The sequence below is a fragment of the Bos grunniens genome, chromosome 8, assembly GCF_055505025.1.
Source record: "Bos grunniens cultivar Pamir isolate PY7600 chromosome 8, Bosgru_T2T1.0, whole genome shotgun sequence".
Taxonomy (NCBI): domain Eukaryota; kingdom Metazoa; phylum Chordata; class Mammalia; order Artiodactyla; family Bovidae; genus Bos; species Bos grunniens.
The window spans coordinates 30339315-30352560 of record NC_141172.1 but is presented as its reverse complement, the minus strand read 5'-3'; the positions used below and the strand labels follow the sequence as shown (position 1 = coordinate 30352560).

The 13246-nt window shown below is 38.1% G+C and overlaps 1 long non-coding RNA gene across 28 annotated transcripts in view; it reads right to left on the bottom strand.

Annotated features, from left to right (window-relative positions):
- The window catches only part of LOC147366889 (uncharacterized), a 1020561-nt gene that overhangs the window by 625750 nt on the left and 381565 nt on the right, over positions 1–13246 (bottom strand). The gene's annotated exons all lie outside the window — the stretch shown is intronic.

The following is a 13246-nucleotide window of genomic DNA, read 5'->3' as shown; positions in this document are numbered from 1 at the left end:
GCCAACAAAGGCTCATCTAGTCAAGGCTATGGTTTTTCCAGTGGTCATGTATGGATGTGAGAGTTGGACTGTGAAGAAAGCCAAGCGCTGAAGAATTGATGCTTTTGACCTATGGTGTTGGAGAAGACTCTTGAGAGTCCCTTGGACTGCAAGGAGATCCAACAAGTCCATTCTAAAGGAGATCGGTCCTGGGTGTTCTTTGGAAGGACTGATGCTAAAGCTGAAACTCCAGTACTTTGGCCACCTCATGCGAAGAGTTGACTCATTGGAAAAGACTCTGATGCTGGGAGGGATTGGGGACAGAAGGAGAAGGGGACAACAGAGCACGAGATGGTTGGATAGCATCACTGACTCAATGGACATGGGTTTGGGTGGACTCTAGGAGTTGGTGATGGACAGGGAGGCCTGGCGGCTATGGTTCATGAGGTTGCAAAGAGTCGGACACGACTGAGTTACTGAACTGAACTGAATAAATTTATCCCTCAAAGTTAATTGGTAGCATTATAAATTTAAATATGCCACTAAAATTCAAGGAAAAAATACACTGGAATCCCTCGTTTTCAAAATAAGATTATAAATCATAACCAAGTGGGCTTTATCCCAGGGATGCAAGGATTCTTCAATATCCGCAAATCAATCAATGTAATATGCCACTTTAACAAATTGAAAGATAAAAAACATACGATTATCTCAATAGATGCAGAGAAAGCCTTTGACAAAATTCAACATCCATTTACGATAAAAACCCTCCAGAATGTAGGAATAGAAGGAACATACCTCAACATAATAAAAGCTATATACAACAAACCACAGCAAACATTATCCTCAATGGTGAAAAATTGAAAGCATTTCCCCTAAAGTCAGGAACAAGAAAAGGGTGCCCACACTCACCACTACTATTCAACATAGTTTTGGAAGTTTTGGCCACAGCAATCAGAGCAGAAAAAGAAATAAAGGAATCCAGATTGTAAAAGAAGTAAAACTCTCTCTGTTTGCAGATGACATGATCCTCTACATAGAAAACCCTAAAGACTCCACCAGAAAATGACTAGAACTAATCAATGAATGTAGTAAAGTTGCAGGATGTAAAATTAACACACAGAAATCCCTTTCATTCCTATACACTAACAATGAGAAAACAGAAAGAGAAATTAAGGAAACAACTCCAATCACCATTGCAATGAAAAGAATGAAATACTTGGGAATATATCTTCCTTAAAGAAACTAAAGACCTATATATAGAAAACTATAAAACACTGATGAAAGAAATCAAAGAGGACACAAATAGATGGAGAAATATACCGAGTTCATGAATTGGAAGAATCCATGGTGAAAATGAGTATACTACCCAAAGCAATCTATAGATTCAATGCAATCCCTATCAAGCTACCAATGGTATTTTTCACAGAACTAGAAAAAATAATTTCACAATTTGTATGGAAATACAAAAAAACTCAAATAGCCAAAGCAATCTTGAGAAAGAAGAATGGAACTGGAGGAATCAACCTGCCTGACTTCAGGCTCTACTACAAAACCACAGTCATCAAGACAGTATTGTTCTGGTACAAAGACAGAAATATAGATCATTGGAACAAAATAGAAAGCCCAGAGATAAATCCACACACCTACGGACACCTTATCTTTGACAAAGGAGGCAAGAATATACAATGGAGAAAAGACGATCTCTTTTACAAGTGGTGCTGGGAAAACTGGTCAACCACCTGTAAGAGAATGACTAGAACACTTTCTAACACCACACACAAAAATAAACTCAAAATGGATTAAAGATCTAAATATAAGACCAGAAACTATAAAACTCCTAGAGGCGAACATAGGCAAAACACTCTCTAACATATATCACAGCAGGATCCTCTATGACCCACCTCCCAGAATATTGGAAATAAAAGCAAAAATAAACAAATGGGACCTAATTAAAATTAAAAGCTTCTGCACAACAAAGGAAACTATAAGCAAGGTGAAAAGACAGCTTTCAGAATGGGAGAAAATAATAGCAAATGAAGCAACTGACAAACAACTAATCTCAAAAATATACAAGCAAATCCTGCAGCTCAATTCCAGAAAAATAAACTACCCAATCAAAAAATGGGCCAAAGGACTAAATAGACATTTCTCCAAAGAAGACATACAGATGGCTAACAAACACATGAAAAGATGCTCAACATCACTCATTATCAGAGAAATGCAAATCAAAATCACAATGAGGTACCATTTCACACCAGTCAGAATGGCTGTTATCCAAAAGTCTACAAGCAATAAATGCTGGAGAGGGTGTGGAAAAAAGGGAACCCTCTTACACTGTTGGTGGGAATGTAAATTAGTACAGCCACTATGGAGAACTTTGTGGAGATTCCCTAAAAAACTGGAAATAGAACTGCATTATGACCCAGCAATCCAACTGCTGGGCATACACACCGAGGAAACCAGAATTGAAAGAGACATGTGAACCCCAATGTTCATCGCAGCACTGTTTATAATAGCCAGGACATGGAAGCAACCTAGATGTCCATCACCAGATGAATGGATAAGAAAGCTGTGGTACATATACGCAATAGAATCTTACTCAGCCATTAAAAATAATGCATTTGAATCAGTTCTAATGAGGTGGATGAAACTGGAGCCTATTATACAGAGTGAAGTAAGCCAGGAAAAAAACACCAATACAGTATACTAACACATATATACGGAATTTAGAAAGATGGTAACAATAACCCTATATGTGAGACAGCAAAAAAGATACAGATGTATAGAACAGTCTTTTGGACTCTGTGGAAGAGGGAGAGGGGGGATGATTTGGGAGAATGGCATTGAAACATGTATATTATCATATGTGAAACAAATTGCCAGTCCAGGTTTGATGCATGAGACAGGTTCTCGGGGCTGGTGCACTGGGATGACCCAGAGTGATGGGATGGGGAGGGAGGTGGGAGGGGGCTTCAGGATGGGGGACACATGTATACTCATGGCGGATTCATGTCAGTGTACGGCAAAGCCACCACAATATTGTAAAGTAGTTAGCCTCCAATTAAAATAAACAAATTTATATTTAAAAAAAGAAAATCTAAAATCTAATAAATGCCAGAATATTATTTGCATTATTTTATTTCCCTGACTTAAAGAGGGTCAACAATATAATTGAAATTAGATAAATTGTTTAGCATAGTAAACTGCATCATGAAAATTTAGCATAGATGTTTTATACAATGTTTCAATCAAACAAGTATTGAATTTCAGTCCGTGGTACACATATTGAGGTATCTATGGGTTTTTGTAAGGTGCTTATGTCTACCATCATAAAATAATACTGTCTGATGGGTGAATAGAGGGATGGATAGAAAGATAGGCAATAAAGTAAATTCAGGCAAATGGTAATTATAGAATCTAGGTTATGTGAATGTGATTATTAACTATATAATCCTTTCAATTTTCATTCACTTCAAGATTTTCCTAATAAAACTTTATAAAATTCATGTTTTAGCTTAAACTATGTATTGAATAATGCCTGCTACATAGTAGTGTTCTAATAATTTCAATTAAGCAAGTAAACAAGTAAATGGTTTAATACATGAACTGACAAAAATGGGAACAATTCTAAATGATAGGTCAGTGAAAAATATCCCAGGGTTTTAAATAATCTTTAGCTTTTTTCCCCCAGGAATGTGCCATGGATACCCAAGAGTCAAACACAATTATAGATGATAGCACAATAACCGCAGTGTTCAAATCAGGGGGTTAAGGAACTATTCTGACCAGGTCAGAGCATGTCTAAATTATTACATCCTGTCCCTGACACCCATCTTTACCAAAAAATAACAGATAAAAAGAGTGCATAGATGAAAATAACTAGGAAATAATGGCCCTAAATATTATGGCAGAAAGTGAAGAGGAACTAAAAAGCCTCTTGATGAAAGTGAAGGTGGAGAGTGAAAAAGTTGGCTTAAAGCTCAACATTCAGAAAATGAAGATCATGGCATCTGGTCCCACCACTTCATGGGAAATAGATGGGGAAATAGTGGAAACAGTGTCAGACTTCATTTTGGGGGGCTCCAAAATCACTGCAGATGGTGATTGCAGCCATGAAATTAAAAGATGCTTACTCTTTGGAAGGAAAGTTATGACCAACCTAGACAGCATATTGAAAAGCAGAGACATTACTTTGCCAACAAAGGTCCATCTAGGTTTTCCCAGTGGTCATATATGGATGTGAGAATTGGATTGTGAAGAAAGCTGAACGCCGAAGAATTGATGCTTTTGAACTGTGGTGTTGGAGAAGTCTCTTGAGAGAGTCGCTTGGACTGCAAGGAGATCCAACCAGCCCATTCTAAAGGAGATCAGCCCTGGGATTTCTTTGGAAGGAATGATGCTAAAGCTGAAAGTCCAATACTTTGGCCACCTCATGGCGAAGAGTTGACTCATTGGAAAAGACCCTGATGCTGGGAGGGATTGGGGGCAGGAGAAGGGGACAACAGAGGATGAGATGGCTAGATGGCATCACCGACTCGATGGACATGAGTTTGGGTAAACTCCGGGAGTTGGTGATGGGCAGGGAGGCCTGGCGTGCTGCGATTCATGGGGTCACAAAGAGTCGGACACGACTGAGCAACTGAACTGAACTGAACTATCAACCATATAAGAAACAGTCAAAACAATTACAAATCTTCAAACTGGAGGAGAAAAAGCCAATGAGTACATAAGGGGGCCATTTCCATCCCATGCACACTGTGTAACTCTTTCCACATTCCCAATTTCAGTCCAGTTTTCATCTCCGATAAGGTACTTTGCAATATAACCATAACTCAATATTTTCCTTCTCTGAACTCTTGTTCATAGAGATTTTATTGTATTTAGCATTTGGCATCTGGGGACCTTATACCAGCTGCTCTTATTCTTCTTACTCTTGCTTGTGCAGGTACACACACAAACATACACATACACACACACACACACACACACCACCTTCAAATTACAGCAAGCATCTAAGCTTCTTGAGGGAATGTGATGTTTTATACATTCTTCTACACTGATACCTTAGCATGGTTTTGCTCATTTACTTCATAAACATTTATTAAGAAACCTTATTTTGCTAAGCATTATGTTGAGATTTGGGGTAAAAAGATGATATTAACACTGACCTTACTTGTAAGCAGTTCAGAGTCTAAAACTGGAAATATACAAATAACCTAATAAACACAAAGCAAAGTTATCAGCACAATGATTGGAACATTCATGAGACAATATGGAAACTAACATTAAAAGTGTATCTAACCCATCCTAGAGAGAAGGAGTGGGAGGGGCAAGAGACAGGGGCAAGTCTTAGAGGATGCATAGAAACTACTATTGTGTAATTATGAATGTGGTGGAGAGGGGGCAGTGCAGATAATCACTGTGTAAATTAAAAGCATGGGAGGAGAGAGGCTCATGAAACACAGGGTGCATCATACTGGCAGAAGAGTTTCTGATTTAATAGTAGAATGTTCATGTTTACTTCCTATTTCATATAATCAGCTGCTCTAGATCAATAAATCACACTGGCTAGGTAAATTTCAGAATTCATCCAAAACTCTCACCTGTGAAAAATATCAATGCTAGATACAGCAAAGCTCCTTGAGAACAAAATCCCAAACAGGCATTTTCACAACCTACTCTTTGCTTTAATAAATAAAACCTAAACCTACCTATCATATGCAGATGCTACAACAACTTGCAGCAGTCTCTAACATTATTTATCTGAAGGTATAGTGGTTATCTGTTTTGTAATTCACAAATAGGGCAGAAGTTCTTCACCTGGGGCTCAGGGCCTCTAGACTTCAAGGACTCCAAGAACACAAATAGGAAAAATTGATATCTTATTTATTACTAAGTGAAATTTAGCATTTCTTATATCATAAACAGAGATAACTCTCATGCTAATATTGGCAGTGCCTATAACTTATCAATAGAAATCACATACATTTTCATATCACACTGCAGTTGTTGTAAAGGCATCAAACATCATTTACTTTCATTATGACTTTGAGATTACAGTAAATAGTAGCATCACTACCAGAACCTACTTAATTATAATGAGAATAAAGAAGCATGTTCTTTACCTTGTTACAAACTTCTTTAAGTTTTGATAATTGTAAGGTATATAATTTGTAATATTTGAAATCCTGTATATGTCATTGTTTATGTTTAAAATATTTTTCTAAGAAGTATGACATGGGCTTAATCAATTCTACCAAGGGTTCCATGTGCCAACAACATAAAATTAAAGCAACTTTAAATTGTAAAAGTAATTATAAAAGGAGATTTCAAAGGACTCTTGCTACCTATTGGGATCATCTTTCTGTTTGTTTTTATTTTCTTGTTGTTTGTCCCCCTCCCAAAATTTTGGGAATAGGATCAAGTCAAACTTGATCTAAGACATCTCTTTTCTGTCAAACCCGTACTTGCCCATCTCCACAGAGAATCCAAAACTCCCAAGGCATCCATAGTCCACAGTGATAAAGTTGCATGTGAAACTTTCTCCAAAAGTGATTGGTTGATATTTTCTCCACTTTAACTACAGGTTAAACATGAAAGCATTTTAATACTACTTTTCTGATGTTTCCTCTAGGCTGACTCTGACTTTGGGGTTCGCCAGTGCAGGTTCCTAAAGGGTGGAACATCAGATGCCTAATAACTGCAACATATTGCCATTCACCTAGTAATTTACTCTTCTAGGCTTTTTACAACACTCTCTAGTTCTATTTCATTTGGCCTCAGAGCCCGATTGCCTTAGGCTTAGCAACGAGATGATCCCACCTCATTGTAGACTCTAAAGGGCTTCCATCCTCCGTGGATAAAGAAATGTGGATAATATTAGTAGTGCCTTTGGTGCCTCTGTAGGCACATCCATCCACATTCAAATACACATTTTTATGTTTAGCCATTTATTCCTAGCTGTGAAATATTGCAACGGCTTACACATTAGCATACTAATCCAGGCCTTAGGTTGGGGGAGATTTATGTTGAACATTTTGATGCCATTATTCACACTATGTGTGAAGCTGAGTAAGACTTTCTTCTGAATCAAACTAATAGCAGATTCATACCCCACTGGCTGCTCTGCTAAAAATCTAACCATTTTAACTTCTGTTATATTGCAATGTTCACCAAAAAAAGTTTTAAGCCGATGATGTCAGCATGGCTAATATGAATGGCTATAGAGTAAAGAGAACCAAATTAAAATCTTACCTATGTCACGTACCAGGTGTGTGACCCTGGATAAGGACTTAACCTCACTTTTCTTGACTATAAAGTAACCAAGCTGTGAGGATTAAATAAAGGAATGAGAGAATAAAAATTGAAGAAAGAAATGAATACAAAGCTCACTATATATTAATAGTTAGGGCTCAGTGAAAGAAGGCTATTATAATGATTGCCATTAATAAATAGTCATGTACAATAAAGTTTAACCTCTCTGTCTCAGACTGAACAGGAAAAATACAGAGATATTGTTGCCAGAGAGGAAAGGAAAACTCAAGTTCATCTATTCCACCTTTCTCACTCTACAAAGTAATAAAGTGAGGCCCAGAGAGGTTGAGGAGTTTATCCACGATCACTTAGTTATTCAATCAGTGGAAAAGCTAAGACAAGACCTATTTATTCTGGCCTAAAGTCTATTCTTCAAATGTGAAGAACTGAGTTTAAGCCACAAAGCCAAGCAGGCAGAGGCAGAGCACTTAATTGTTGAGTAAAAAAATCTCTATTTTTATGAACAGAGGAAAAATTCATACAGTTATAAGAACAATGAACCCATAAAAGAAAGTAGATGCCCCTTTGCATCCTAAAGCTCCCTGTTTAAGTATTTTGCTCCCTTGGGGCATAAAGTTTCTCTAAGATCACAGAGCAGCTGTTTCCTCTGTCTATCATAGAAGAAACACAGACTGGATTAAGATTGTTCACACTTTTCATCCTACACTTTCAAATTCTATCTTGCTCCAGCTGTAAGATTTTTCCCAGCCTCTCCAGTATTTCCATCTGTTTTTTCTGTGTTTCATTATCAAGTCCTCTTCTCTTTTCCAGTCTTAATCCTCTCTTCCTACTCTGTGTTCCCAGATCCCTCATTGCACACTCAGCACAAATGTCCCACAAACTTTGTTTGTCTTTTTTTTTAATAAGTCCTGATCCCCTGGTCAAATTGTGAGGTTAATAAATGTAAAGATGTGGTTCTTCTGATTCTTTGCATCTCCTTTGCCAAGCAAAGTCCTTAATAACATTTACTCAACCAAATCATACCTGCTCACAGATGTGCAGCCACAGAGCAAAGAGCAAACCAGACCATGTCATTCCACAATTTAAAACCTATCAGTCACTTGACACAGTCTTTAGGTGATATACCAACATCTTAGGGTGAAGATTATTGTTCACCTTGACTGATCAATCAGCAGCAGGCTGACTTCTAACTCTTCAGCCTTGACTTTTAACACTGACTCTCAACTCTGTAGCCACCATCTCCTGCCTTGAAAGAGCCATTCTTTCTCCTACACTGGAAACTTGGAAATGCTGGTCCCTGTGCTAGGACAATCACCTCTCCACCTTTCATCCAGGTATCTCAGACTTAACCTTTGTGTCTCAGCTTAAATGTCCGTTCCTCACCCAGCTTACTTTGATTCCCCAGAGCACTTGACACTTTATGTCTTTAGATCTCTGAGTTCTTATTTCTCTGTTCCACTCCTACCTTTACACCAAAGAGATTTCATCCTTGCCGCTTGCTTATCACTAGGCTTTTAAGATGCTGGCACAGTGTCATGTCTCCTTTCCTTCCATGGTTCTTAACCCAAATGTCTTAGCCTTTATTGATCTTCCCCTGATAGTTCTTCTTGCTGTCTAGTTATCCTTGACATCTTTCCTTCCTTGATTGCTCTTTTGATCCATGGACCCCTTTGGAAAGAATTTACTTGAATTCTTCCTCAACTTGTGCTTTTCTTCTTTTTTTTTTAAACTGTTTTGAGAAGAAGAACTGGTTCTCACATTTGTACATATCCATGACAACTTGCTAATAATAGGGGCAATGCAGTTTCCTTATAACTTAGTTTATTCAGTTTAAGAAATCATTCCATCATTAGTGGATTCAACCCTTCATTCTGCAAGGATTTGTTGAGTATCTATGTGGTGATCACTAGGATAAGCATGAAGGAAAGCATGAAGAACAAAAGGGATAGCTCCTCTACCTCTCTCAGCGGGTTCACAGTTAGCCGAAGTAGACAGACCCGGCTCATCACATCCCATGTTCACACATACCATTCAAGAGAGATCACAGTGTAACTTCATACGGTGACCCAACCTAGACTGAAGGGTCAGAGAAAGTTTTCCTGAGGAGAAAGCTGTTACCTACAAGAGGCAAGAGAAGTGTGGTTGTCACTCCCCCAGAGATCAGATCCAGACTCCCTGTTCTTGCCCCTCATTAATGACGCCGCCTTGTCAAGTTCTGTCACTTCTTTAGGACTTAGTTTCCTCATGGGTAAAATGGAGCAGATATCATGACTTCACTCACTGGATTGTTATAATAATTAAGTGAATTAACATATGCAAAACACTTAAGGCAGTGCCTTAATAATAAGTGTTTACAATAAGTGCTTATAAACTTGGCTTTTGTTGCTGCTGCTGCTGCTAAGTCACTTCAGTTGTGTCCAACTCTGTGCGACCCCATAGACGGCAGCCCACCAGGCCCCACCATCCCTGGGATTCTCCAGGCAAGAACACTGGAGTGGGTTGCCATTTCAGTGGCATGAAATGCCAATGCATGAAAGTGAAAAGTGAAAAGTGAAAGTGAAGTCACTCAGTCATTTCGACCCTCAGCGACCCCATGGACTGCAGCCTTCCAGGCTCCTCTGTCCATGGGATTTTCCAGGCAAGAATACTGGAGTGGAGTGCCATTGCCTTCTCCTGGCTTTTGTTATTACTTTGCAATTCTGTCCTTGCAAATTTCTTGAAGCTAAATTTCTGTTTCTTTTCTGAAATTACATTGACAGAAAATGGCAGTGATTTTTTAAATGGTCTTATTTAGAAAATGATAAATTGGGGGACCTTTGTATGTGTGTGAAGTGAGAGGGGCTAATTTTACTACTTGCAAATATTAAGATGAAACATCCACAGTCCTTAAACTAGCATCCCAGGCCCTCTATCATTTTTTACTTGGATATCTCTTTAGCTTCACATTCTATTGGTCAGGTTCTCAATTGCTATTTAACAAATCACCCCAACACTTATAGGCTGGAAGCAACATCTATTATATCACATGATCCTATAAAGTCAGGAATTCTGTTAGGAGTCAGTCAAGTGATTCTGGAATGATTGGGGTCAGTTGGTGGTATTCACCCAGTGGCTAGTGTGATCTGGAGGGTCCAGGATGGGTTTATTCTTGTTTCTTGGGCCTTGATGAGGTGGCTGGAAGGCTGGGCTCAGCTCAGCCTCTCAGCCCCTCTATGTAATCACAGAGACTCTTCTATGATTTTTTTTTTTTTTTTAAGGAGGTAATCAGGCTTCTTACATGATGGCTAACTTCCTCCACCTTGATTACAAGATTCAGGAAGTGCAGCTGCCAGTTTTCTACGATCTGGTCTAGGAACTGGTACAGTGTCACTTCCACCAGAGTCTATCCAGGTATTCAGAGAGACAGAGATTGAATTGAAGGGAAAGGAACACAGACTCCACCTCTTAAAAGCAAGAGAATCAAAGGCTGTGGCCATTTTTAATCCACCACACCTACCAAACTCACCCTAGAGTAGTTTACTTAAATGATGCTGAATTCTTATAATCTCTCACACCCTTTGCTGTTCAACGTCTCAGTGCTTTTGTACATCCTGATCCCTTGTCCATTATGTCTCTGCTACCTTGTTTCTTCCAGTTAACTTAACTCCTCTTTCAGATTCCAGTTGAAAGACGACCTGCTCCTGCCCTCTACACCCCTAAATAGCCCCTAATTGGCTAGCATGCTGATTGACACATTTTATGAAATGATCTTTTAGTCTATTTCTCTCACCAGTATATCAGCTCTGTAGTGGGAGAAAGCACCCTGTTGTATTTCCTTGTGCTTCTAGAATCTGACACAATACAGGGTACACGAATATATTCCATCTGATTTGAATGATTGTCATCACTTTTATTAAGTATATACTAAGATTACTGCATGAAATAAACTTACTTTCATTCAAATTATCAAAGCGCTTCACCAGGAATATTTAGCTTCCAAACATTTTTATCCAGATTAACTTGTGAAATTTCAGTTTTTATAATGCAATGGAAAAACTATATTTAAGTATTCAATGATGAGCCTCACTTTATATATCTTTATTCAATTACAATATGCATTTTATTTTCCTTTTGAGGCTTGAATTGGCATGGAAAGACTGAGAAATAATTTTTAAAAGTTAGACATCACCTGGAAGTCAATAAAAATGATAAAGAAACTGTCTTGATCCTGACAGAGAAGTAGAATTATATATGATCTTTCGAGTGTAGAAAATTAATCTGTATCTGGCTGTAAATGTATCTGATCACAATCTAAAAATTAAAGTACAAGTAAGCCCCAAGGAATTTTCCATTATTTCTAGATGTAACAAAAAGAGTTTGCCAGGTTGTTCTACTGGCAAAATTGTTCAACCAGTCTCTTCTTATACCTTCCATCTTTCTGTTTATTCTTGATTTTCTCTCAATGATAGTAAGAAACGTCTTCATGAATGTATCTGGCAAAACAATGTGCTTACAATTACTAAGCATTACTATACTCTAGGCACTATGCTGAGTGTTTTATGTGAGATATTTGTTTACAATATTTTGACCTTGCAAATATCCCACTATTCATACTGAAAAAATTCAAGCTCAAAGAGAATAAGTGATCTTGTCCTAGGTCACATAGTCTGCAAATGGCAGATGCAAAAATCTATTTCCAAAGACCTTGCTTTGAATCTCTAAGGCTTAACTCCTAAAAGAATTAAATTATGACATTTATTCAGATCTACATGATTGCTCAATGGCTATCAATATTTTCTCCCTTTGCTGAGTCAAAGTAAGTGATCTGGATTAGAATATTTTATTCTCTATTTCTGCTTTTTCCATTTTACTTGGCCATATCTCATTGTGTCTCTAACTATAAACATTTATGAATCTTTCACTTGTCATTTGTTTTTTCTTAAAGATCCACTGATGTAGATACAAATTCCTATATCCAATTTTGTGTCTGAGTTTAATCAGGTACTCTTATCCCAAATAAATAACCATACAGGGATGTTAAAAACAAATAAAATGAACACTTGGCCTTTAATCCTCCTTAAGATGCCATGGCAAGAATCACTATTCATTTACCATAATCTTCACACAAAATCTGTATTAATTGCACCATTCATTACTTCAGAAATGAATGGAAAGAAAATATTTATTAAGCTCTTACTGTGAAGAAGGCTGAGCACCGAAGAATTGATGCTTTTGAACTGTGGTGTTGGAGAAGACTCTTGAGAGTCCCTTGGACTGCAAGGAGATGCAACCAGTCCATTCTGAAGGAGATCAGCCCTGGGATTTCTTCGGAAGGAATGATGCTAAAGCTGAAACTCCAGTACTTTGGCCACCTCATGCGAAGAGTTGACTCATTGGAAAAGACCCTGATGCTGGGAGGGATTGGGGGCAGGAGGAGAAGGGGACGACAGAGGATGATATGGCTGGATGGCATCACTGACTCGATGGACATGAGTCTGAGTGAACTCTGGGAGTTGGCGATGGACAGGGAGGCCTGGCGTGCTGCGATTCATGGGGTCGCAAAGAGTCGGACACGACTGAGCAACTGATCTGATCTGACTGTATTAAAAAAACTATTCTAGGTTTTATGTATTCAGCAGTGAGTGAAATAAAATCCAAGGTTTTATATATCTTATTTTTTATAGTAAGACAGAAAGTAAATTAATATGTAATATATCAAATGGTGATAAGTGTAATATGAAAACATAAAACATTTTACAATAATAAGCAATGCTTGGAAATGCAGTTGCATTATCTGTCTAGAGAAATGGTATTTGGGCAAAATGTGAAGGAAGCAGGTGGCAAGTAGCTGAAAAGAAAGAGTATTTTAGAAAGAGAGAACAGACATGCAAAGAGCCTGAGGTAGGTTCATGTGTCATGTGTCACAAGAATAAGGAAAGGGGAAATGTAGCTGGAGTGGATTAAGTGAAAGGAGGAAGAGAGTACCTAGAAGCTGGAGGTGTAAGGACTC